The following is a 27,396-nucleotide window of genomic DNA, read 5'->3' as shown; positions in this document are numbered from 1 at the left end:
CGAGCGGCATAAACGCACCTCTGAATAATCTATAGATGAACTCTAGAAAGCGGAAAATAAGTCTATGCGAAAGTCATTTCCTTTTGCAACTTCCCACAGGAAATCATATTTTCCCTTCACAATGTAATAAATTAATTTCCGCTTGAAAGTGAAAAAGAAAACTTATTGATTCATCGTCATACCCGAATATTGCATCTTCTTTAAGCATTTAATTGTTACACAGGTGTTGTTTCTACTGGGCAATCAAGTCCACTTGGGGTTGAAGCTGTTTAAAGTTGTCAAAAGGAATAAACACACCGAGGCGGCAACATCCGATTCGCGATGCTAATTTGTCCGGTCCGCGGGCATATGTCAATGGTTTGTCCAAAGAACGTTTTTCTTTAATAACTGAAACATTTTCTGCGCATCGATATCGCCACCAAATTAATTCGTCAATATACACATACAATATTATAAATTGCTATAATATATTTCGCAAATATTTTCCCAATTACTGCACTTATATTGATACGTTACTAGAGCTGAATAGCAGCAGTAATAGCAGTGGTATTTATAGTAGCAGTAACATGAAAATATATCTATGTTAAATAAGTACACAAAAGCATCCATGTTTCATCCTTGCATGGAAATACCAGGATATATATATATATATATATATATATATATATATATATATATATATAGGTATGTATGACTACTTCATTTAATCGTATAAATCAATATACGAAACTATATATTTTATGCGTCAATTTTCAGTATTTACTTCAACAGTGCTCAATACACAGGTAGAGCGAGGTAGTAATTTATAAAAATATATATGGCAATTAAGCAACACAAAGTATTTCGTGTTTCATTCTCGTGAGAATTCGTCAGGTTTTGCAGATATTTTTCATAATTACGGCACTAGTGCTCAATACGTGAGTAGAGTTGAATAGCAGCAGTAATAGCAGCGTAATAGCAGCATAAGCTTGACGAATTCTCACGAGAATGAAACGCGGAATTATCTGTGTAGTTTAACTGCCATATATATTTTATAACTTACTATATATATATATATATGATTTTAACATAATTATCTGCGCATGAGAACTTAAGTGACGGACTTTCATTAAACAAGCAATAAAAACTGAGTTCTTAAAGTGGTTAACATTATTATTACTTTAATTATTTTTAAATGCCAAGGACACTAGTGTCTCATCCTTTCGTATATATATAGAACTTGTTTACATTGGACTTGAAGACGACCATATAATAGTCAGCCGGAAAGCAGGCAAATAGAAGACAGTTCCACGGGTGTGCAATTTAAAGAAAGAAACTTTGTTCATGGAATCTATGTTTAGTTTTAGTCACGTTAAAAGAGTGGGGAAATTATTGATAGTGTTTTCAGCTAGACGAGTGTTTCTTCTGAAAGTTTGGCGAGGGGGGACCTTAGATTGGAGCTCAGTCGAGCACTTGCCATAAAAATAACAGAGACAGGTTATCAATGTCTCTTCTGTGGGAAAGAGAAAAGAGCACCCCTACAAGGCTACGAAGTCTATTTTGAACTCTGTTAAGAAGGGATAAGTTTTTCCTAGCAGCTCCTCTCCAGATGTGGCAGCAGTACTCCATCCTTGGACGTACCCGGCTCTTATATAGGTAGAGAATTGCATCAGTAGTAAGATATCTACTGGGTCGATAGAAGATCCCATCATTTTCCCAGCGACCTTGGCAACAGATTTGATGTATTCATATCAGGAGTAATGGTCAAGACCAGGAGTTCGTCAAAACATGGAGCCTCCCAAATACGAGAGACATTCCTTTCAATTGATGCCAGATGGGGATCAGAGCGTTGATGATGAAAAAAAGCTTGGTTTTAGATGCATTAAAAGAAACCAGTCACCTCTTTTCCCACTGAACTAAATTCTCAAGATAAGAAGAGAGGACTTGGGCGCTTATGGTCTTTGATGTGCTGCCATAGACGGTAGTGTCGTCAGCATAAATGTCTACGAATGAACTAAGGATATGATTTGGAAGAGCATTGATGTAGATCAGGAAGAGAGCATTAATACTGTGAGCTTCTGATTTCTGCCCATCAAACACTACTCTTATGGACATATCAGAGGGAAATGATTTAATAATTGAGAATACATTTCCAGTTATACCGTAACTGGAGATCTTGTGAAGTAGGCCTTTATGCCATACTCTATCAAAGGCCTTTGATATGTCAAGGGCAACTGCCCTAGAAAGGAAGCCTCCGCTAATCATACGAGATATGACTGTAAGAACATATGCTTTAGATCTAGCAGAAAGGAAACCATATTGTATGTTACTAAGAAGTGTTTTTGGCTATTTATCTATGTAACACAGGTTCCAGCAACTTACTCCTGACGCACAGGAGACTTATATGTCTATATTGAGAGGAATATGACCGATCCTCTGAATTCTTAAATATATGAAAATACTGACGAGGTTTTCCAGGGTGTTGAGAAGTAATTCTCCTTAAGACAACGCTTAAACAGCTTTGCAAGTATGGGATCTAGTTCTGGTTGAAGCTTTTTTAGCACTATAATAGGAATGCCGTCAGGGCCAGTTGGTTTACTGGAATCAAGTTTTTTGATTAGCTTGCCAACATCACGCACAGATATTTGTATGTCGCATAGAGTGTTGTCTGTTATATGAGGAAATAGGGGGTTGGCAGTCTTGGTTGCTTAGTGAAGAATTCGCTGTAAATGTCTTGGCAAATAGTATGGCTTTGTCTGATGCTGATGAGATTACCTCACGTCCATTGATGATGGTTGGGATAGAGCACATGTTTCTGTTTATGATTATGTTTGCTATTTGCCAAAACTGGTGGGAACCAAGCCGCTGTTCAGCTACTTTGGATTGACAGACTGAGCATACAACTCTCTTGCATTCTGTATTACTCTTTTACAGTGTTTGCTGGCAGTTCTGGAAGCAATGGAAAAGGTGATTTCTGTGCGCAATGGCAGCAACACATTCCGGAGAGAACAACGGTTGACTGTTAGGGTTTTGCTGGAATTTTTTCGATGGAATGAAACAGTCTATACCGATAATTAACCATTCCGTCAACTCTGATACTATAGATCACACATCCTTTTTACATAGAGATGATAACTCTGCTGTGAACGCAGAGGAAGATTTGATATTAATATACGGAAGCTATCCCAGTCAGCCATAATGTATCGATATACTGTACGATGGAGAGTTAGGTCTGAGGACTTATTACATTCCGTGTTTATGTTAATTGATACAAATGAGTGGTCGGAAGATCCTAGCGGAGACAGAACGGAAGATGAACGTAGCAAGTATTTAAAATTCTTCTCTTCTTCTAAAACCTTGAGTAAGTAAAGCATTGAAAATAATAAATTTCTACTTAATTATGTTATAGTTTATTTTTCTTGTGGTCTTTACTTGATTTTTTTCCTGGATTCCATGCGTAAAATGTCTTGTCTCATGAAATATCCAGCTTAGCCGTTTTTACTCGTAATATTACTAGAAGATACACCATTCCTCATTCAAGCCAGTGTGTAGCTATTTAATTTTGGCTGCAAATACTATGTTATTTTAAATATTGGTTAGGGTTTACTTGGGCGAAGCATTCCCATAAAAGGTTATTCTGACAAACTCCTGTGCAGAGATACCAATGACGCTCATGGCAAGTTGTGGGAAAAAGGTCTAGGAGGCTTGCATACTGGCCATCAGTGTCGGGCATACGAGTGGGTTCGTGAACAATCTGAGTGAGGTCATAAGCAATGGAGAAATCATGACAGAACCTCCCCTCATCATCTGTCTTGTTTAAGTGGGTAAATAATTCAACATTGTGAACATTGAAGTCTCCATAGACGTGAATATTAGCCGGATGAGCAGAGAGCATGTGGTCAATTTTCTCAGATATACTTTTAAAGAATGTAACTCTGCTGTTGTGCGGGCGATTGATAGCAAATATTAACGCAGTAGTGTAACCCGGAAACACATATAGGGCAATTTAGGGTTTTCCCTGGAGATACTCCTACCACATGGAAACCATCTTTAATATAGGTACATAGGCATACCCATGGCGATCTTAGGAGTCAGATTTAGAAGTTAAGTTAGAGTATCCTTTAACTACGAACTCATATAAGGAAATATTCAGTCCATTGCCAGTTTCGCTTAGGAATCTGGTTTAGTCTCCTGTAGTTGGGTTTCAATCTCTGGAAGGTTAGAACATAGACCCCTGATGGTGGAGAAGGAGACATGGTTGTGGGGGTCTACATTGGATAATGGAGATCCAGTTTTAATCGTGTATTTTTCTGGAAACTTTTCATTATGGCGTTTTGGAATTTGTGGACAAGGTCGACAGACTTGCTTAGAGGATAGCAGAGAGAGTACGTAGGAAAGAAATGGAAATTTTTTGTAGCACATGAAAAGGTAAACCCGTAACAATTATCCACTAATATGGAACCGAGAAGCCCATCAGAAGCTACTGCAGGGTCCGGAATCCATTCACCAAATGGCAATACAGCAGCCCCGGGACTTTGCACCTGCTGATAGAACAGCCCCCTTAGTGGTTAATCCAAGGTTCGCATCCCTAACTATCAGGTGGATAACGTCAGCCCAGATAAAACGTTTACTTCAAACACCAAAATACTAATTGAAAAAAAATCAAAATAATTATTGAACTTTGTAATGGGTTATCTAACTTGCCGTTTTCTTGGCTATTCTTATAAATGTCCATTAGATTTCGGATTCGAACACCCTCTACGTTGAGTACAGTTCTTTTATTTCTTCTTCGACTGCGTCTTTAACTTTCAAATGTAACGGATTTTCATTTTATCTCTTCTCAATATTAATAAAAGGAAAACGACTATTTCCATCTACAATAAAATACGATAGCAAAAGAAACACCGATTTTCACGTTGATTCTCAAACGCCACGCTATCTTTCTATATCTGATACATGTTTTCCAGGTATATTATTTTTATATTAGTTATACTACATTTCTAAAAAAAAGTCACTGACATTTGCTCTTTCTACCCCAGTTTACACCGCTACCACATATTCTATAGCTCCAACTTTTTAACGCTACCGTTGTTATTTCATTTTTACTTTATGTTTCATTTACAGCCAACGATTATTATTTAGCAAGGAACACAGTGACCGCTCCCGGAAATGTTGCTTCATACAATTTGTTGATTAATCAGAGTAATTTCACCGAATCACAGCTTGCGCTTAATAGCTATTCTTGAATATTGTCATTTAATTCCAATGTAGCTTTCCTTCCCTGCTAACTTGCATTGATTACATATATAGAAACGTTCGCCACCAACATTTCGCAGCTGGATTTTTTCTTGAACGAGTGGAAAAGCTTAATAAGTATAACAGTGTGCTTAAACTGTACCTTGATGTAATCAAACTAACACAAGATACACTGAAAAGATCTCAAGTGTCATTATTTTCAAACATGATTCGGAATAACCTAGTATTCAGTTTGTAACTTTTTTTCAGTTTGGTGGGTAAAGTGTATATTTTTGTTGCTACCTCTTCAGGATGGCATGCAGTATTCATGTAGATCCACAGAGAAATGTTTCAAGAAGGCCGCTCACTTGAATTTCAGAATGTATCAGACACAAGATGAGCTTTGCAGAAAATCAGTTCTCAGCAGCATGAGAAATATCCTGACAACTCTAAAACAATTTTAGAAGAGATAGTGCAAAAAGATCCTCTTGGTGCATCAGCAGGTTATGCTCCACTATAACAGAAAAGTATTAACTTAATATCTCTTATTTTCGTGAGATCGCTCCCTCAGTTTTCCGAGAAACTGACTATCCATCTAATGCTCAAAATAGAAAGACCTTGTTTAGATGTTTCTTACGGAATTGTGGTCATAATACAACAAAGCTTGAGAGAATAAAAAACGATGAAAAGTTACAGAGGATTTTTGCAAAGGTAAAACATAGATCTGAATCTATGGCCATCGTCCTTCCATTTGTGATTTTTGGACAAGGCAGAAGAAGAAAAATGCGAAAAAGATACAAATATAGTGCTACATCTGCTACAGAGAACCAGCAATATGAAACTTTGGACGACTACTACCGTGTGAAAGTATTTTATGTATTTTTTAATATAATATTACAGGAGATACAAAGAAGATTTAAAGGTGAAGGCTACATTCGATTGCATGACAATCCAAGATAACTGGAAAGAACATATGTATATATATAACCCTTTCTCCCTCGCAGGGGTCGCGCGCACGGTGAAAAACGGCGCGCACTAACCCTAAGGACGGTTGGCTATATTTTCGCTACTTCGAGCCTCGGACCCCGCACAAACATCCGTCTCTCTCCCTCTGCTACTGAGTCTCTCCGAATTGGACGTTGGTATCTGGCCGTCTAGTGTTGTAACGCCCAATCGGGAATTCTTGGTAATTTCTGTCGTGATCGTCTTCTCGTCGGTGGCCGTCTCTCTCTGTCTGCGACGGCTGGAAAGTCAAGTTTGGTTATGCTGAAATCGAAGGGCAGTCTTCACAAGTATAAATGGAAACAATCAACAACGATGAGGATAGTTTTAGGCTGTTCATTTAGTGATTCGGTATACATTAAGGCTCGGCTCGTCCCTTGTACTTTCGTCAGGCTTGGAATGCAACCCCCACAGCGTATTTAAACAAAAACTCTAAGTGGCCGTCTTGTTAGTTCTCTTCGTCTCAATTAGAAGAGGCTAGCGGCACGCGTGGCTTCCCAACTTCTCTGTTCGACAGACTGTCCGATTTTCTGTTGTCGTCTATTTCCGCAGTAGTTTTATTAAACGTCATCCTCCCCTTCCTTCTGTAGTCGACCCAATCTCTCTATTCGACGGGTAATCATAATTCTTTCTCTCTCTCTCTCTCTCTCTCTCTCTCTCTCTCTCTCTCTCTCTCTCTCTCTCCTTCCCAACCAACCCCCTCTCGATTCAATTCCGAGAATTAGTTATCTGTCAATTGGTTTCGGGGTTTGTTCTTTCTCTCTCATCACCTCCAACTTGTTGGTTTAAGTGAATCATGTTATCATTTACACTCGGATCGTCGACTTTACTCGTCGGCCCTTCCCAGACCTCCTTGCGTTTTCCTCGCCAACCCGACATCTGGCTTATCTTTAATCTGGCCCTTTTGAACTCCAAATAATTTACTTGTCACCCGATGACAATTCGTTGGTTTCTCACGAGATGGGACTGAGACCTCTCGCCCAGCTCCATCCCACTCACCCTCAACCTAGGAAGCAAGGTTATCCGGTGTCGCCCGGCTTCGTTACATATAGAAGCATTCAAGTCATGGCTAAACATATGCGAGTTTTATGAACTAGAAAACGTAGACAAGCTACAGTTGTGTTTTGTGCAGTAATTGGCAGTAGCCAAGATAGCGACCAAGAATCAAATGCAGTCCGTGGCATAGTTAACGGCGAACTGATTGAATCCAAAATTCGACCATTTTTATAGTAATTTGGAAAGGTTTTCTTTGGTTGTTTAGCACAGCCGGTGGTTATAAAAATGATTGGCGAATCCATTCGCCTCATACCCCCATTAGTTCGTCTGATGGGGATGTGTCTCCCAGCGGTTTCGGCTGCAGGGAGACAGGATAGTCGTACTCGTCATGAATCCGTTCTTGACACTCAGCCCAACAGGTGAGGGGCCAAGATTCGGTCCAGCACCTGTCGGACTGAGGTACACCGCTTGGGTACTACCTAGGAGTCCCACCCCGCCAGGCTTTGCCACCGGGCTTTCGGGTGGTGAAAGTTAATTGCTTGTCGCCTGAGGCGCGCCTACCGGGGAATGCCGACGGGGGTGCCCAGGCAATTTTTGATGAGGCAAGAGTGTCTCTCCTTTAGAGGAGCTTGCCTATTTCCACCTTCCGTTCTTGTGCCACATTTTGGTGTGGTGGACACCAAATAAATAACTAGCTCCATTACTCGTCTTTTGGTCCGTATCTCGATTATGATTCCGCGCGCTATACGTTTAGTTTTTGTTACTGTTATTATTATTGCTGCTGTTGTTACTATTACCCTTACATCGTTAACGCCGAATTCTTTTTTTTTCTACACGCCGTCTTTTCCTGCTACCAATTTGGGAACTCTTGTTCCCAGACTTCTTTTTCCTTTGCTGTGGCTGAGCCCAGCCACCAGCAGAAAGAACCTGACATGACAAGGGGGACTGAGACAGCATCACCCCCGCCCCAGAACTGGAAAACACCCCCGAAAATCATTATCGACGTAACAGAATTCATGGAAAGAGCAAACGCCTACCAACATCTGGTCACCCAAAAGTGTCTACTCATTGATATACCAAAGCTGCAAGAGATATCCAAAAGGACACTCCAGGTTTTTGTCGTATACAAAAAATCAAAGAAAGTCATCAATTCCTGTAGTGAACTAGTTCTTAAACTTCTTGGAACTACAGAAATCCGACCAACAAGTATTGTAAATGCAAAGGCTTCCATACGTAGAACACACTTTTTCCGGTCGCAAAAGGCTGTGTTGAGCTCTCTCAGCAGGAAATTATTACAAACGACTACATACTTCACGTAGAAGGGGAACACATTGCGGTTTTTCTACTGAAATACGGAGAAATAACCAGAAGAGCCTGCGTCGGGCACATCTCTACGTGGACTTTCGAAATTATCCTGGACAAACAGGCCTTCAATGAAGTCCCCTATTACCTGTAAATAGGGGAGAAAAAAATTCCAATCATCGTCGCAGGTAGGAAGCCTTCGTGTTGGATCTGCGGGGTGGAAGGGCATCTCACCAGTGAATGGCCACAGAAGTCAAAAATTAAAATAGCAGGTGTAACTGTGAACCCCTAAAACAACGTAGGGGTTCACCTGGGCGCTAAGATCGGGATCACCCCTAATCTAATGCCATCAATAGACTCGACTCCAAATAAAGATGATCCGACAGAAGTTCCCAACCTTAGCCAAGCTAACCCCTCCAGAAAGGACAAGTGGATACTAGTTCCCGGCAAAAAGAAACCAGGAAGACTGCACTTGGAACAGTCAAGAGAGGAAGAATACCTAAAAAAAATCGGAGAAAGACGCCAGAGGAAAACAATTCCTGGAATTAAAAAATCTGGAAAAGAAATTAAAAACCGAATCTTCTAGTACCCACTCACCAGAATAATGCCCTACCCCAAGTAATCCGGGAAAAATCTTAACCACCCCAATTTCGAAACAAAAACCTGCCCCCAAGAACATGCCTCCACCATACACTCCACAATTCAAGTACTATCCCATAAGCTCACCCCACTCAGCCCAAATGAAAAAGAAATCAAAATTAACTTCTCCAAAGATCACTCCTCATGTCTCCCTATTACAAACGTCCCTTAATTCTCCCCTATGTTTTCCAATGAAATCACAACCTCCCTCCACTTACCCCAAAAGAAACACCAAACTCACTCCCCCTCCCTCGCCTACGTTTTCCACTTCAACCACAGCTATCAACACCAGACTAGTAACCCCTGACTTAACCCCTACTTACCAATGGAAACTGAGACTTCACCACCCCAACAAAAAAAGCAAAACCCCTCCAGCAGAAAAAGCCCCTCCAAAAGAAAAAAATTATATCACAGGCAAAGATATTTGCTCCCTTTGTGAAACACGTTTTAGTAATATAAAAAATTTCAAGGATATTGTACCTTCTCAAACTAGCAGACTTCCGAGACGTAGCCGGCAAGCCAGTAGATGACCCCACAAACTTCTCCAATGCTAAGCTAGTATTGACTGTAATTTGGAAAAAAGAAAAAGCCAAAGATTGATGGCATATGCTTTGAGAAGCGAACAGCTCTTTTAATTATTACTCCCCTATGGTCATTTTCGAGGACACTGACATTAAAAATTTTTTTAAATGTTGTGTTGGGTGGGTCCCGGTAAAAATGCACCCCTCCCTGTATGGGATAGCAAAACTAACCTATCCTTTGCATGTCGGTGGTATCTCTCGTGACGGACTCATCGATACTACGATAGGTACATATTCCCTTATGAGAGCCGTCTGCACGCTCACGGATAGGATGTTAGTTTCTGGTTCTCAACCCTAAGGCACAATCATGGATCTCAAACTTGCTAGCGTGAATGTCCGAGGGCTAAGAGCCGACTCGCGAAAATGGCGCTTGAGTTTGGACCTGCAGCACCTTGGAGTGGATACTTGTTGCGTGCAGGAAACCCACTTTGTTATTCCTTGCGATTATTTACGTGCGCTGTCTAAGACCTTTACAGCTTACTCAGCGTACTTTAATTCTCACTCAAGAGGGGTTTCCTGGCTAGTTAAAAGGTTCCTAGATGCGTCGTGTGACCCGTGCTACATGGATCCTGAGGGAAGCCTATGTGTTTTGGATGTTACCATAAAGGGTAAGGCGTTTCGTATTTATAGAGTTTATACGCCGAATAGCCACGATGAGCTGACTGCCTTTTTTCGGCGAATCGAGCAGTTCATGGATACTTCTCGAACGGTTATCTTAGCAGGAGTCTGGAACGCGGTCCTGGATCCCGAGTTAGATCGATTTGGGTTACCTTCTAGGGGAACTAAAAGAGATCGGGGTGCTGTTTTATTTCGTGAATTTGTGGATAAGTTTGATCTTATCCACAAATTCCGAAATGAAAACCCCCGTGACTTCGTGTGGACTTGGACAGATAGACGCTGCTTCGGTCCGGTACAGCTCTCGAGCTATATCGACCGGTTCTTAGTTAGGCGAGTCGACTTAGGAGTATTGAATTTTCCAAGTTTCCACAATATAGTTTACTCGGATCACAGACTTGTCCGTGTACGGGTAAACTTAAATAGACCTAAGCCTAGATTAGCCGGTTACTGGAAGCTCGACAGGTCGTTGTTCGATGTGGATGTCTTCCGTGACGGGCTATTACTAACCCTACAGCGGAATTGACGGGGGCAATTATTGGGAATAAGTGGTGGGTTAAAATTAAGGAAGCCATTAGGTCCTTTGCTGCCAATTTTAGCAAAAGACTCAACCTAGATTCTAGGGCAGCTAAAGCGACGCTAGAGTCTATATTAGGTCGGTCGGTGGAGGAGGGGATAGTGCTAGCGTTAATATAATTAAGGCTCAGCTTGCCTCCCTTACTGGAAACGAGCACCAAGCTTTAGTGATTAGGGCTAGGTTAAAAAGGCGTTTAAATCTCATTTCCATAAGCGTTTTTCCATGGAACCCGGTCTGTCATTAAAACAGTTTGACACCTATTTGGCTGACTTTTTTCGTCTTTCCACAACCGAAGCGGCTAGGTGGGAAGGTGGCATAACGAAGGATTAAGTCATTGAAGCCTTAAAGCGGGTCGGCCTTAATAAGTCACCGGGGATCGATGGTCTGCCCTACAAAGTGTATTTGAAGTTGTCGCACAGCTTTGTCCCTTTGCTGACGGTTTTGTTAACTCATGGTTTAGGAACGGCTCAATCCCAAAGTACTTTATCATTGGTGTGATAAAACCTGTTCGTAAAAGCAAAGATGGTGGGGATGGGTTAGGTAATTCCCGGCCCTTAACGATGCTTAACGCTGAGTTAAAGATTTTGGCCAAGATTATCGCAAATCGTCTGCCGCTTGTCCTGGCTCGTCTTATTAGCCCCGAGCAAACGTGTGCCGTGAAGGGCAGGACAATCCAGTATAACTTGCACGCGATACGCCTGATGATAGAAAAAGGACTGCCAGCAACCACTGTAAAAGAGTAATGTAATAAAAATGCAAGAGAGCTATATGCTCAGTCTGTTAAATCCAAAGTAGCTGAGCAGCGGCTTGGTTCCCACCAGTTCTGGCAAATAGCAAACAAGATCTTGAACAGAAGCGTGCGTTCTATCCCAACTATCATCAATGGACCTGAGGTCATCTCGCCAGCATCAGACAAAGCCAGACTATCTGCCAAGAACTTTGCAGCTAATTCTACCCTATGCGACAATGGCCATCAACTCCCTGTATTTCCTCCTATAACAGATAACACGCTATGCAACATACAAATATCTGTGCGTGAGGTCGCCAAGCTAATAAAGAACCTTGATTCCAGTAAAGCAACTGGCCCTGACAGCATTCCAGTTATAGTGCTGAAAAAGCTCTAACTAGAACTTGCCCCTATACTTACAAAACTGTTTAATCGTTGCCTTAAGGAGAAGTGCTTTCCAACACCCTGGAAAACCTCATCAGTATGCCATGTATTTAAAAATTCAGGTGAAAAGTCATCTCCCTCTCTTCTCAGTACAGACCAATAAGTTTCCTGTGTGCCGTGAGTAAGTTGTTGTAATCCATATTAAATAAAGAATTAGTCAACCACCTCAACAGAAACAACCTTCTTTGTGACAAGCAATATGGATTCCGCTCTGCAAGATCTACAGCAGATGTGTTAACGGTTGTATCACATAGAATTAGTGAATCTCTTGGCAAAGGCTTGCTTTCCTGTGGAATTGCTCTTGACATATCGAAGGCCTTCGATAAGGTATGGCATAAGGGCCTACTTCACAAGATTTCCAATTACGGTATTACTGGAAATGTTTTCTCAATCATTAAATCATTTCTCTCTGATACGTTCATAAGAGTAGTGGTTGATGGGCAGAACTCAGAGGTCCATAGTCTTAAGGCTGGGGTCCCCCAGGGGTCTATCCTGTGCCTAATTCTCTTCCTGATCTACATCAATGATCTCCCAAAACACATACTTAAATCATTCGTTGGCATCTATGCTGATGACACGACCATCTATGGCAACACATCAAAGCCGTAAATTACAAAGTTCTCTCTAATTCTCTCTCCTCTGATATTGAGCGCGTGGTCCAATGAGGGAATAGGTGGCTGGACAGTTTTATTGCATCCAAAACCAAGCTCCTATCTCTACATCATCAACGCTCTGATCCCCATCTGGCATCAATTGAAATGAATGGCTCTCGTCTTGGGGAGGCTCCATGTTTTGATAAGCTTCTGGGTTTGACCTTTACTCCTGATCTGAAATGGAACACGTACATCAAATCTTTTGCCAGGGACGCTCGGAAAATGGTGGGATCCTTCTACCGCTTCAGAAGATATCTCAGTACTGATGCAATTCTCTATATGTATAAAAGCCAAGTACGTCCAAAGATGGAGTACTGCTGCCACATCTGGGCAGGAGCTGCTAAAAACAGCCTATCCTGCCTTGACAGAGTACAAAATAGACTTCGTGGTTTGGTGGGAGGTGCCCTTTTCTCTTCCTTGCAGCCCCTCTCCCACAAAAGAGACGTTGCGAGCCTGTCTTTGTTTTTTCGTTATTTCCATGGCAAGTGCTCGTCTGAGCTGCAATCTCTCGTACCCCTTCGCCAATCCTTCACGAGAAACACCCGTCCGGCTGTAACTACTGTCAATAATTTTCCCCACTCTTTATCTGTGCCTAAATCCAAACGTAGATTCCATGAGCAGAGCTTCTTTCTCAGAAGTGCACGATTGCGGAACTCTCTTCCGTTCGCATATTAAGTTTAAAAGTGATCATCTCGCTTCTAGACGTTCGAATTTGCAAACTCCAGACTCTCTCTGAGTTTCTCACTGACAGTCTCCCTAACTAACTAACTCTCACTTCCTATATTGAGAAATCCATGCATGTCCAGCCTCGTGAGCAAAATTCACGTGCTCTCACATGCGCGAGTCGCACGTTTCCCGAACATTCTGATTTTCCAATAACCTATTTTTTCTTTATTTTCACAAAGGAATTCAACCTACATATCTAATTTATTTAACCTATTTTTATTATCCACATTCTTTCTAACAATTGAATAGTTTATTGATTATTTATTTCATCAGAATTAACAATTTAGTGGACATTCCATTTAAACCTATTGTTCTTTAAAACTTATATCCAAAGTTCGATTTCTGCTTTCTGTCATTTTATTTTCATTTTAAGTAATCTCTCTATTTTTATACTTACATGAAAAAGGGGCAGCCTTTATCATGTAACATTAACTGCGATGTCTTCGGGTTTGCGCATCGGTGCCAGGAGGGGTATGCCCCTTCAGGGGCCCTTTAGTTGGAGCGATAGGCCTTGCAAGATACTCGGCGTCTGGTTTGGTCCTGACCTCCAGCTGGAGAAAAATTGGTCGGAGGTTCTGAAAGCGGTTAGGTCCGCAGCTGCGCTGTGGATCAGTAGAAACCTTTTATTAAAGGGGAGAGCGGAGGTGTGTAATACTCACATCTATCCAATGTTCATTTATCGTTTATCAGTGCTTCCTATCCCGTCAGATGCACTGCTATACTTGCAGAGGGCTATTTACAACTTTTTATGGCTTGGAAAGGCCCCTATGGTCTGTCGCGATGTCTGCTATCAGCATCATTCTGAAGGCGGTCTAGGCATGCCAAACGTGACGATTCGGCTCTACACACTACGGCTCTACTACCCAGATCGAATGTGCATACAACATAGGGAAAAGGGTGGCCAATGGATTTGAGAGGGGAGTACGAGTCCGAGGGTTAGGCACACAGGTTGCCCCGAGTTGAATGCCCCTTCTACCGCGAGTACCTCTTAAGAGTTAAGGAAAGCCTTTCCAACGCTCTGCTGTTGTCCCGAAAGACATTATATCGGATGTTAGTGACAGGATCCGTAAGGGATGTTATTGGTGAGGGGCTCCCTTTGACGAAGGGAAGGCTCCGCTCAATCTGGCCTTGGGCTCTTGACTAACGATGAGGCATCCTTGACCTGGCTGGTAATTCGGGATGCTCTCTAGGTCGGTAAGAGACTTTACTCAGCTGGCTTGGCGGATTCGTCTATTTGTAAACGGTGCGGCGATGAGGTCGAGACTTTATGTCACGCCTTCGTTTATTGCCGCATAGTGGTGCCACTGATTGAGTTTGTTACAGGTCTCATGGTTCGCATATTAAACACATCGTCATTAACTTTGGTTCCTATCAATCTCTGTAGCAATTGGGCACTGACAACGGATAGGCTGAGAAAAGAATTGTGTTTGACCTTGCTAGCAGTGATGAGAGGTCAAATCTGGAACACAGGCGATACGGATCTGAAGACTTCGCTCTCCTCGACCTTATACGAATCTTCCCTTATCATTTGAAGGTTCGTATCAAGGCCGAGGGAGACTCTCTTCGTCAGACTTTGTTTAAAGGTGGGTGTCAGTTGCGCGTGTCTGCAGTGTGAGAGGAGCAAGCATTGACTGGTACCTGGATGTTCCTTAGGCAAACAATTTTGGAACCCAAAAATGAAGGTCAGCTTCGGCACGTTTTTAAGTCAAGAGCAGGTCACGCCTTTAGACAAGAGTTGGACCAGTTTTTGTAGGCTTTTGTGTTCATAACCTAACTAGTATGTGATAGTGATCATTAGGCCCCGTTTTAAGTTCATCCCGTTTTTTTTTGTTTTTGTTTTTTTTGGTTTCTTTTTAGCCCTATTCACCTTCCCAATTAGGTGACAGATCGCTTGATTCGCCAGAGATGCGGGTTCCCTTTCGAAGTTTTCGTAAAAGGTGTTTAAAATAAAGTGTTCGGACCCGCATCACACTTTCGAATGTCGAATCGGTATATCTGTCACAGTTTAGCAACTTTTTGTTACTAACATTGTAAATATTTCATCCTTATTTTGTATTATAAAAGTTTTATATCCCAAACCCCTTTTTTCTTTCTTATGGGTTTTAATTAGGTCATCATGGTATGATGCTCTTATGGTGTATGGCGATGGATTTATGGATTATAGTATGAATGTGGTATTGTGGTGAAAGTAGAGTCAAAGTAGGAACTAGTTAGGTTAGATTAGTTAGCATTAGACAGCAAAGACCGTCCCTCTCACTGACCCCATGTTCGGCCTTGTGCTAATTTTTTTTCTTTTAATTGTATTTTTACTTTTAAATGAAAATAAATATTTACCCCGATTAGGAGTCAAAAACAATTTACACTTTGAATGCTCAATTCACTGAAACATGGTGTAACATCTACACTGTTGTCATCGTTCACGCAAAATTACTTTATGCTTTGAGAAGAGGATGGGTAGTTGTGTATATGTTCTATTATCATTGAAATGGCTCTCCTAAACATTACTTTTTTCTTTTGGAAGTGAGGCAGAGTAGTAGTCATTGGTTCGTTATATACACTAACAAACTGGGCAGACCAGAGGCAGTATATTTGTTCTAGTGCAAATAGTAGCAAAATGTATATCATATTTATTTATACAGCATTATTAGCTACATATCTGCATACATATTACTGTAGAGACGTCTAATCCGAGATCTAACATCGGCACGCTGCAGAGAAAATACTATTAAAACGAAGAATGACATCTTCTCTGAAAAGAATATTTCTCTATCTTTTTGAGTAGGATAATATTTTCGCTGTATCCTGACGATGTGGAATATTCGAGTAGCGGTCGGTATAGAAACATGTATAAACATGTGTAGCTAATAATGTTTGTATAAACAAACATACTATAAATACGCTTTGTTCATTCAAAGAGCGCTCGTTAGTAAATACAGGGTTTCAGTGGGTTTACATCCAGGAAACTTAACTATAAAATTGGATTATTTGTTTGTTTTTGTTTTACGGCATATCAACCCTTTTCAGGTTATTTAATGCCAAATCCAGTGATTCTGAAGAAAAAATTTGTTATAGAATATATTTGTTTTTTGGAGGTTTTTTTCAAGTCAGTTTCTATTTAACCCAAAGTTGGGACCCTAACAGGTCTTACCACTCTGGGTCAGAGTGGACTTGGAAGCAATGGCAATTAAAGGGTGGTTCCACACTTCCCAAAGCCTACAAGCTGGGGCCTCACCATCGGATATTGTTTAAGGTCATATCCAGGACTTATAAAATTGGATGCATATATATATATATATATATATATATATATATATATATATATATATATATATATATACGATTATGTATATATGTAGGTATATCAAGTTGAATTTGGGAAATGAGGCCAGTCGAGTATAACAAAACAATTTCCGTTTCTATTCCGAAAGGAAATCATATTTCCCATCACAAGGCAATAAATTATGTTTCGGTTGAAGAACCAAACAAAACAATAATACAGGTTGTTGTGGCCCGGGTATTGCTTTTAAAGAATGTCTAGCCAATAAAGTCACCTAAAAGAGGACTTTCTGTCTTCTTCTCGCAGGGGGGTTACTTACTAATTTATTTCGGCATCATAAATATAATAGTACTCTCAACTTTATTGCATTCTGAATTACAAGTAGCAATAGAATGAGAAAATAACTTTGCTCTGATAACTTTGTTCACGATTACTAAAAGACTTCGATTTATTATTTCGCACTTCACTGACAAAATGACATTAGTTTCATCAATTTGCTCTCGGGAGGTAGACAACGGTGGTTTATTTTAAATATATACAAAGGTTGGACAAAATAATGGCGACTAATCGAAAGCAGTGGTTTTCTGAAGGCAGCCCTTCGATGTGAACAGTTTTTTGTTGATATAGGAATATCGAAATTATGGTTAAGCTCTACTGTAATTTTGGATGCTTTGGTTTCGAGCTCTTTTATAAGAATCTTTACAAAGGGCTCTGCGATATTTATCAGACAGCTACGGCTTTCTTTAAGAAGTTTGTTTCGAGGAGTATAATCCCCTTCTTTTCATAGGCTGCCATATCATTCGAGAAAGTTTCTTTGAATACCACAAGCCTCCCAGCTCCTTTCCTTATAAAAGCATCTTCCATCTGGTCCACATTAATGGAAAGATTCAGCAGCGAATATGATTTATAAGTATAGATTCTCAATTAGACAAAAGCTCAAAACAGCAGTTCTTTCAACCGATCACAATCGTGAAAATATTCACTGCCGAAATTATTTACTTAATGAAAAAAAAATCTGAAAAAAGCAGCTTTCTTCCTCTTTTCGAATATTTTCCTTTCAATCAAAACACACGTGCTTCCGGCCGAATCTAGCTTAAGACTTCGGAAACTACAAAATATACTGTATCTGCATATAACTTTTCGAATTCACGTACACGTACGTAGAATGTAATACAAACACTTTCTCATTGACGAAAGAGTTTAGCAAATACACACACATATGCAATGCTTATCCTATTCATACAAATTGGCACGTGCAAAGTCATATGGCGCCAACCTAGAAATCGCTCATGAAGGGTCTATTTACTAATTATATACTAGAATATATTTTTTGTAACAAGTCGCCGAATCAAATTGAGAACAGATGTCATTCAAAAGAGTAATTGTGTAAAAAACGTTCAAAATAGGATGAAATAGATAAAGAAATAATGGCTAAAAATATAATTTCGAAAGCCTGTTTGCTATCTTCATTATTATCAAAAAGAAGATGCAAGGAGGCATAACAAACAAATGAAGAATAAATACAAATTATAAACTAATAACATTTAAAAGCATTACTATAAGAAATTTGATATTTATTTATCTGAAACCGAAACTTACTTCTACGATTAGGTTAACAAGAAAGTTCTTGCGGTTTTTAACTTTTAGATTTAGATGAGTGGGTCTCAGTGGGTCTCAGCTCAAGCTAAAATTTATTGACCGCAATAAGCGCCATCAGAATCAACATACATTTGCCAACACCCAACAAGTATATTTATGCCAATAACTTAAAAATCTGGTGGCAATAAGTCACTGAAGGTGTTGTTCATATCACTTAGGTTTTTTCAAGCAAAAATCTGCTTGAAAAAGTGGTAGTTAGTAGGTGAGAGTTTTGAGACTATGGTGGATGAGGCAAAGTTTCGTAGCTCAATTCGTCCAACTTTTCCAGGTTCAGTTTAGTAACCTGCTATCGAGCATTGTTGTGACAGAGATTTGGGCATTTACTTTGACTAATATTGGGTATTGATGTCGAAGTTTCTGATGCATTTCATATTTTTGTTGACAGTACTTCTCCGCCGTAATGGTTTCGCTTTCATTAAAAACAGTCAGCATGACCTTCTTTTGGTGCAAGTCTGGCTGATGTCATGGAATTTCCTTGGCATCTAACCACTGAGCTGAGCGTCGTCGATTGTCCTAAAAAACTACTTTTCATAGCAAATCACAACCCGCTCGAGAAACGAGTCGTTTTTGTTGCGTAAAAAAAGGAAATATGACACGAATAAAATGAATGATAAAATCTATTAAATATTCATATTTTAAAATTTTTTAAAGATTTTGTGTAATTTTTGTAATCTTTTCAGTTTTTTTTTATATTCAATTTTCACTCCAAACAAGGCAAGTGCCACTTTGAAGTAGGGGGCTACTATCGGGGACAATTTGCGGGGAGATTATGAAAGAAGATGAGTAGAAAGATGTTTGTTCACATTACACTTGAATTTCTGCATATCAGTAAAGTTGAGAACGCAGTATCCGAGAAGAGGGTTCCAAAGACTTGTAGTTCTGGGGAAGAAACTATTGGAGTAAAAAGGCTTTCTTACACCTAGGGATCTCTACTGTAAAGGAGTGGGACTTAGCTGCTTGTCGGGTCCGTCGGGTGTAGCCACGTCGAGGAGGTGCAAGTGCTTGCAGTTCGTCAGAGCAGCCATCATTAAAGTATTTGTAGAACAGGCAGATGGATGCAATATTTCGTGGATGGTACAGAGGCTGAAGCTTAGATGACAGTTCAGGACCGATCTGGTTGGCGACTCTCTTTTGAGCCCTGTCCAAGAGTGAGAGACAAGCAGCAGATGCACCAGCCCAAATGTGACAGCAATACTCCATACCTGGGCCAATGGTGGCCTTATAGAAGTATAAGTACTTTCAGGCGTAATTAATTTTCTAGCACGGTAGAGAGAGTCCACCTTCTTTGTAGCAGCCTTGGCAATGTTCTCAATGTATATATTCCAGTTTATGTTCCCTGTAAACTTTAGGCCGAGGAGTTAAAAGAAGTACTTTCAGGCAGTGTATTGTTAGCCATTACTATTGGTGGTAGAAAAGGTTTCTTGTAATTATTGAAGAAAACAGGCATAGTCTTGGCAGCATTGAATGTGACCATCCATTTTTGTCCCCATTCCGCTACAGATTGGAGGTCATCCTCTAGTGATTATCCCAATTCCTTAGATATGTGTTCATTTGTTTTCCCCTCATGCCTGTTATAGAGGGTGGTGTCATCGGCAAATATACCAATCTCCGAAACAATTTTATCAGGGAGGTCATTTAGGAATATAAGGATAATAAATGTCCAAGGATAGACCCCTGAGGTACTCCCGCATTTATATCATATTGTTTAGATGTACGAGCGTTGAGGAAAACTTGGATTTTTCTGTTACTTGAGAAGGATTTAATTAGATCGTGTATTCTTCCCGTGATACCATATGATCTAATTTTTCCTTATAAGACCATCGTGCCATACCCACATAGATCTCGTTCGTTTGTTAAACTTTCAATAGATTTTGTAAATTGTATTTTTAATTTTTAATAGGTTTTGTCGTTAATTGTATTTTGGATTTTTGATAGATCTTGTTCATCTTGTTGTTCATCTTGTTGTTCATTTTGTTGTTCATCTTGTTGTTCATCTTGTTGTTCATCTTGTTGTACATTTTGTTGTTCATCTTGTTGTTCATCTTGTTGTTCATTTTGTCGTTCATCTTGTTGTTCATCTTGTTGTTCATCTTGTTGTTCATCTTGTTGTTCATCTTGTCGTTCATCTTGTTGTTCATTTTGTTGTTCATCTTGTTGTTCATCTTGTTATACATTTTGTTGTTCATTTTGTTGTTCATTTTTTGTTCATTTTGTCGTTCATCTTGTTGTTCATCTTGTTGTTCATTTTGTTGTTCATCTTGTTATTCATCTTGTTGTTCATTTTGTTGCTCATCTTGTTATTCATCTTGTTGTTCATTTTGTTGTTCATTTTGTTGTTCATCTTGTTGTTCATCTTGTCGTTCATCTTGCTGTTCATCTTGTTGTTCATTTTGTTGTTCATTTTGTTGTTCATCTTGTCGTTCATCTTGTTGTTCATCTTGTTGTTCATTTTGTTGTTCATCTTGTTTTTCATCTTGTTGTTCATCTTTTTGTTCATTTTGTTGTTCATCTCGATGTTCATTTTGTTGTTCATCTTGTTATTCATTTTGTTGTTCATTTTGTTGTTCATCTTGTTGTACATCTTGTTGTTCATTTTGCTGTTCATCTTGTTGTTCATTTTGTTGTTTATTTTGTTGTTCATCTTGTTTATTATCTTTTTGTTCATCTTGTTGTTCATCTTGTTGTACATTTTGTTGTTCATCTTGTTGTTCATTTTGTTGTTCATTTTGTCGTTCATCTTGTTGTTCATCTTGTTGTTCATTCTGTTGTTCATTTTTTGTTCATCTTGTTGTTCATCTTGTTGTTCATCTTGTTGTTCATTTTGTTGTTCATCTTGTTGTTCATCTTGTTGTTCATTTTGTTGTTCATCTTTTTGTTCATCTTGTTGTTCATTTTGTTGTTCATCTTGTTGTTCATTTTGTTGTTCATCTTGTTGTTCATCTTGTTGTTCATCTTGTTGTTCATTTTGTCGTTCATCTTGTTGTTCATCTTGTTGTTCATCTTGTTGTTCATCTTGTTGTTCATTTTGTTGTTCATTTTGTTGTTCATCTTGTTGTTCATTTTGTTGTTCATCTTGTTGTTCTTCTTGTTGTTCATTTTATTGTTCATTTTATAGTTCATCTTGTTATTCATCTTGTTATTCATCTTGTTGTCCATCTTGTTGTTCATTTTGTTCTTTTTGTTTTTCATGTTGTTGTTCATTTTTTTGTTCATTCTGTTGTTAATTTCTTGTTACTCTTGTTGTTTATTTTGTTGTTTATCTTGTTCATCTTGTTGTTCATTTTATTTTTAACTTTTAATAGAATTTGTCGGTCAGTTTTTAAAACATTTACTTAACTTTGTCATTCGTTTTTTTTAACTTTTAATAGATTTTATCGATAATAATGTCATACTTTTACTAGATCTTTTCGTTCATTGTATTTTATATTTAATAGATTTTGTCGTTTTACTTTTAACTTTTAATAAATTTTGTTGTCCATATTCTTGAACGTTAAATAGATTCAATTTTTTTTTATTTGTTGTATATCTATTCCCTCATTTTTACATCTTTAATGGATCTTGCCGTTCATTATTTTTTTAATTTTTTTAATAGATCTTGTTGTTAATATTTAATAAATTTCGTCGTTTAATTTTTTAACTTTTCATGGATTAAAATTTTTTTATTCATTTTGTAATATTCCAGTTCATCTTGTTCATTTGTGACATGTTTTTTTTAATTTTTAATAGATCTTGTGGTTCATTTTTTACTTTTAATTTTGTCGGGCATTTTATAAAAGTTTTAATTAATTTTTTTGTTCCTTTTTAAATTTAATAGATTTCTCGTTCATTTTTTTACTTTTTTTAACGTTGTCGTTCATTTTTTCAACTTTATTTTCATGTTGTCGTTCATTTTCTAAGCATTAAATAGATCTTGTTTATTTTTTAAACTTTTAATAGATCTTATCTTTAATTGTATTTTTAATTTTTAACATATTTTTTCGTTCAGTTTATTTTTAATAGATTTTGCCGGTTATTTTTTATACTTTCTTATAGATTTTGTCGTCCATTGTATTTTTAATTTTTAATAAGTTTCGTCGTTCAAATTTGAATGTTTATGCGTTTAATAGAGTTTGTCGTTCATTGTACAGTAAAACTTTAATTTGAACTTCCTCTAAAGTTAGCCTTCCTCTCATTTGGACTTCCTCTCATTTGGATATCTTCTAAACGTTCTAAAGAAGCTACAGAACCTAGAAATTGTAGATTTTCGTGATCGCTTACGGAATACAATGGCAGCGCCCGAGAGCTCAATCGATGAAAATTAAACTGCAATGAGACTCATGAATAAATAAATAAATAAATAAAACTGTATTTTACATAAATGTACGATTTCTGTAGATGATAACAGGTAATAAATACCTAATAAGTAAGATTGGATTTAATTTATTTTCAATGTTTTGTTCCTTGTAATAATATTTTACAATTCTTACTTGCACGAAGTACGATATTGCAATGAATTTCATTTACTATTTCTTAATTCAAAGAAAGATAAAGTTAACTGCAGCACATTTTTTATCACGAAACTTGAACAGCATCCTTGTATTTGAACGAAGCGGATGTTCAAATTATAGGAGTTATACTGTATTGTTAATAGATCGTGTTGTGCATTTTATTTCAGTTTTTCTAGTTTTGTCGTCAATTGTATTTTAAATCTCTTTTATAGATTTTGTCGTTAATTGTATTTTAAATTGTTATTAATTGTGTCGTTCATTGTATTTTAAATTTTTAATAGATTTTGTCGTTAATTGTATTTTAAATTGTTTTTAATTTTGTCGTGAATTGTATTTTAAATTTGTAGTAACTCTTGTTGCTCATTATTTTAAACTTTTAATAGATTTTGGCGTTTCATGTATTTTTATTTTTAATAGATGTTGTTCATTTTTTCATATTTCATACAGTTATTTTCTCATTTATTTTAACTTTATATATCCCTTGTCTTCACACATTTGACAAAATATGTTTGTTTCATGAAAATTTTAAAGTTCAATTGCATGAACGTTAAAAAATAAACATTTTTTTCTATCTATTCTATATAATATGTTTCAACTTCTAGATTTCACACGGTAGTGCATGTATAGCAAAGCATCAGAAAGTTTGATAGGATGTCTCAGCGTGTTTGCAAGTCGGCAGCTGACTCACAGCGTAATCACGAATAATGTAGAATTAGAAAATGCAGAGGTTTTATAACTTATTACTAGAACATAAAAAGGACATCGCGTTTATAATTTGGAAAGAAACATTTCTTACGTATATATGATAAAATCATCGATTTTCTAGTTTATAGTTTGCCCGCTGGGATTGGAAAAGATTAAATAAAAATTTTGAGATAAACACCATATAAGATAAGAGACATGTTTATAAGCATACATCCCGAGAGGGTTATATTAATAGAAATATATTAAAAGTTAGTGAGTTTAATGTAAATTACATCTTATTAGAAAAAGTAATTTTTTTCACATATAGCTCAATTCAATAATTAAGAATTATTTTAACATTTAGTTCTGTAATTAAAGTTTAAGTTAGTTATAGCATGATAATATAGGGTGAAACGATAACATTGTCGCCCTAGAAAATACGACATGATTCCATTTCCTTTTGATAAGTTGTGTACAAATCCAAAGAGTAATAAGAGCCTTCTATCATGTTTGACCCTGACACAATGTTCAATGAGCGAGATCAAAAATGCGCCGCTGTACAAGTCATGCTCTCTATTAATTCAAGTTATGAAAACACAAGTTAAAACCAAAGTATACGTGGATGTGGTGAAGCGTGCGGGGATCCTCTGGTGTAATTAGATGGCCGCTGGCAGATCCTGAGTGTGGCCGCAGGTCTCGGCACCGGCCCACAAGTCCAAAGAGACCCAGATTTGACTTCAGAAGGAGTGCTGCGACTTAGTATCCTTCTTTCACTGGACCCCTCCTATCCAGATCTGAATCCGCTAAAGTACTTCGTTAAGTTATTCGTCGAAAACATTACCAATGTGACCTTCCACAACACACTGAGCCGCGCCATCTGGCGAGTATTCGCCCATCTCTCGCCTGCGCTTGTGGAAACGTCATACTCCCAGTTCTGCACCCGTAACAGTCATTAGAAAGAATACTCCACAAACCCGCATTTCTTGGAAGATAGTTCCTGCAAATGAACGTTGTAATTTGGTCAAGATCAAAGTGTAGTATATGTTCTTCAGATGCTGCACTTCCATTTCTTGTTCGCTTTCGGTTGAGAAGAAATCCTTCACGACTGAGACAATTTTTATTTTTGTACCTTTTCTCCACGTTAAAAAACGACCATGGTGTCTAACTCTGTCCCGTGGGGAGGCATAGTAAATAGGTACAATGAGGTATTAAAACAACGAATTGAGGAAGAGTATTAGATCAACAAAACAAAGAAAGCAGACAATCTGAAAAATACATAATAGAATTTATAAAATAAATCGATTTATTATATGTAAGAAGTTGCCTATGTGTCCATGTGCATGTATCTATGTGTCAAGCTAAAACTCCGAAACTACAAAAGGCACACTCAAAAAGTTGATTTATTCTATTTCTGCGTTTCCTCAAACAGTATAGGAACACACATTTTATATTCATTTCTTTCAAAATGAGTCAGGAACAACGCGACCATCGGGGGTGTTTTTTCTTTCCAAACGTTCTTTTATATTAAATCCGTGCAATATACAGTTTATTGACGTTTGGGCTAGGATCAACGTGTAGTATCTATTTTGTATATAATCGCCTTTGACTTGTGAGGATTAGAAGAATAACAAGGGGGAAGGGGTTTTGGAAAAGCGAAGGGGTAGAGGGATAGGAGATTATATATATATATATATATATATATATATATATATATATATATATAGTGAGAGATATACAGAAGGAGGGGCGGGGATAGAGAGAGATAAGGAGAAAATGTGTTCAAATAAGAAAGATGTTAACACGTTTCTATTTTGTTGTCCATTCTACGGGTCGACGTCTACTAGCCGTGCTAGTCTATTAAAAGAAACAAACACAAACGGAAATTGTTCATTCGATCCAAGGTAAATTTCTACTTCTTTAAAGTGCAGATATTTTAGTAAGTTTCTTGGAAAATAGATCCTTGAATAGGAATCTGTATTCGTCCCTGTGCACTGCGATCAATCGTTTGGTTAATAAAATGGGCGATTTCACTGATTTCGATGACAATATAAGTATTGGAAGTATTGTTCCGAGATCATAAGTACTTTTATTCATATGTGCGGGTTAGATCGCACGTCTCGGGTCAATTTACGACATTTTAGGGCGACTGGGTTAACGAAATAATTAGAACGTTTTCTCGCTTGTTTCGCTTGCGTAGTTGTGCTTTTGGTACTCTTAACTCTTAAATCAACTACAGGATAACCACCAATATAATTCTCATAGCATCGTTGAACTATAGGAACGAATTCGAACTAATATTGTTCGAGGACAATTGGAGCGGTGTGTTAAAGTATGCTTTTCAATCCCGAACAAAGTGCATTGCACTTCATGGGGAGCACACGAAGCTGGAATAAAGATCACGTTTTATAGTGACAAAGCAAACGAAAATGTGCTCTTTGTATAGTTCTATATTTCACATTTCTTTCGTGTCACAGGAATTATGCTGAAAATGGCGAAACGTGTATGTTTCTAATAGTTCAGAATTCACTCTATAGGTTATATACACAAACAGCTAGACACTATGATATATCGTATTGATAATAACTGACGCACGCTGTATTGTCGATTCATTTCATTGTGAAAAGTGATAGCCTTAGATGAATATCTTAGTTGTTTTGTTTTAAGCCTTTCAGCTTATTCAATTATATATATATAAAGGAATATTGTATGTGTGTAATTTCTTCCCCATAGACTTGAAAACGGCTGAACCATGTTTTAAATTACACATAAAGTTACTTGATGAACAAGGTGGTGTTCTTACGTAGGTCTTGTATCAGAATGTGATCGATAAGTATCGATAATCGAAAAAATCCGATTAACGAAGGAAGTCTGATTTGACCAAAGTTAACACTTTTATACAACCCAACATCTCAAGTGCATTTGAAAAGTTTTATTACCGCACAAGCAGGAAGGCACAGCATATAAAACCCTAGATAATTTCATAAGACAAGCGCGTTCAAAATTAATGTTTTCATTTAGAGCAGAATTGAATCCTGATATTAGAATTTTGCATTTTAAACATTTAGTGAAGTCATTTTTACAGGTAAATTCATAAAATGAACCATGGATTATGTACATTGCAGTGTAACCTATACTGTGTTATGGACTAAATCACTAAGCGGTAGTATGAAAACCTTCCTTCCAGTACACAGTGATCAATCGATTTGGTTTTAAAAAATGGGCGATTTCACCGATGTCTATCACAATAAAATTATAGCAGGGTGAAAAATTTATTGATACTTATTCAATCTAGGACAACGTGGGGTCTCCCTGATAGTATATATATATATATATATATATATATATATATATATATATATATATATATATATATATATATATATAACACTTTTTCTGCGTGTGTCTTTGTGTATATCTATGTCAGGGTTCGTTCCATATGGACTATAAAACAGCATGGCTGATTTTTTTTTAATTTCACACATATGTGTGTGATGTTTTATCATAGAACGGAAGACAGAGCCAAACCTCTTTACTAGGTTTTACCGAACTAATTTCACAGCCAATAATAAACGTAAGAGCAAATAGTAAACGTAAAAGCAAATAGTAAAGAGCAGGTAGCAGCAGTAAATGCAAGAGATGTTAGTAACGAACTGTTGAAGAAGAAAAAAACTCAGCCCTTTTAAAAAGGAAAAAGGAACGTGTGCAAAATCACGTGCCATAGAAACTTTTACTTCAACGGAAATATAACAATCTCCCCCCGCCCCACTAGTAAGAGAGATTGTAAGGTGTAGATGTTTTTTTTCAAAGTACAGA

This window comes from Euprymna scolopes, chromosome 25, assembly GCF_053919585.1.
Source record: "Euprymna scolopes isolate OS-2025 chromosome 25, ASM5391958v1, whole genome shotgun sequence".
Classification (NCBI taxonomy): domain Eukaryota; kingdom Metazoa; phylum Mollusca; class Cephalopoda; order Sepiida; family Sepiolidae; genus Euprymna; species Euprymna scolopes.
This window is presented reverse-complemented; position numbering follows the sequence as displayed.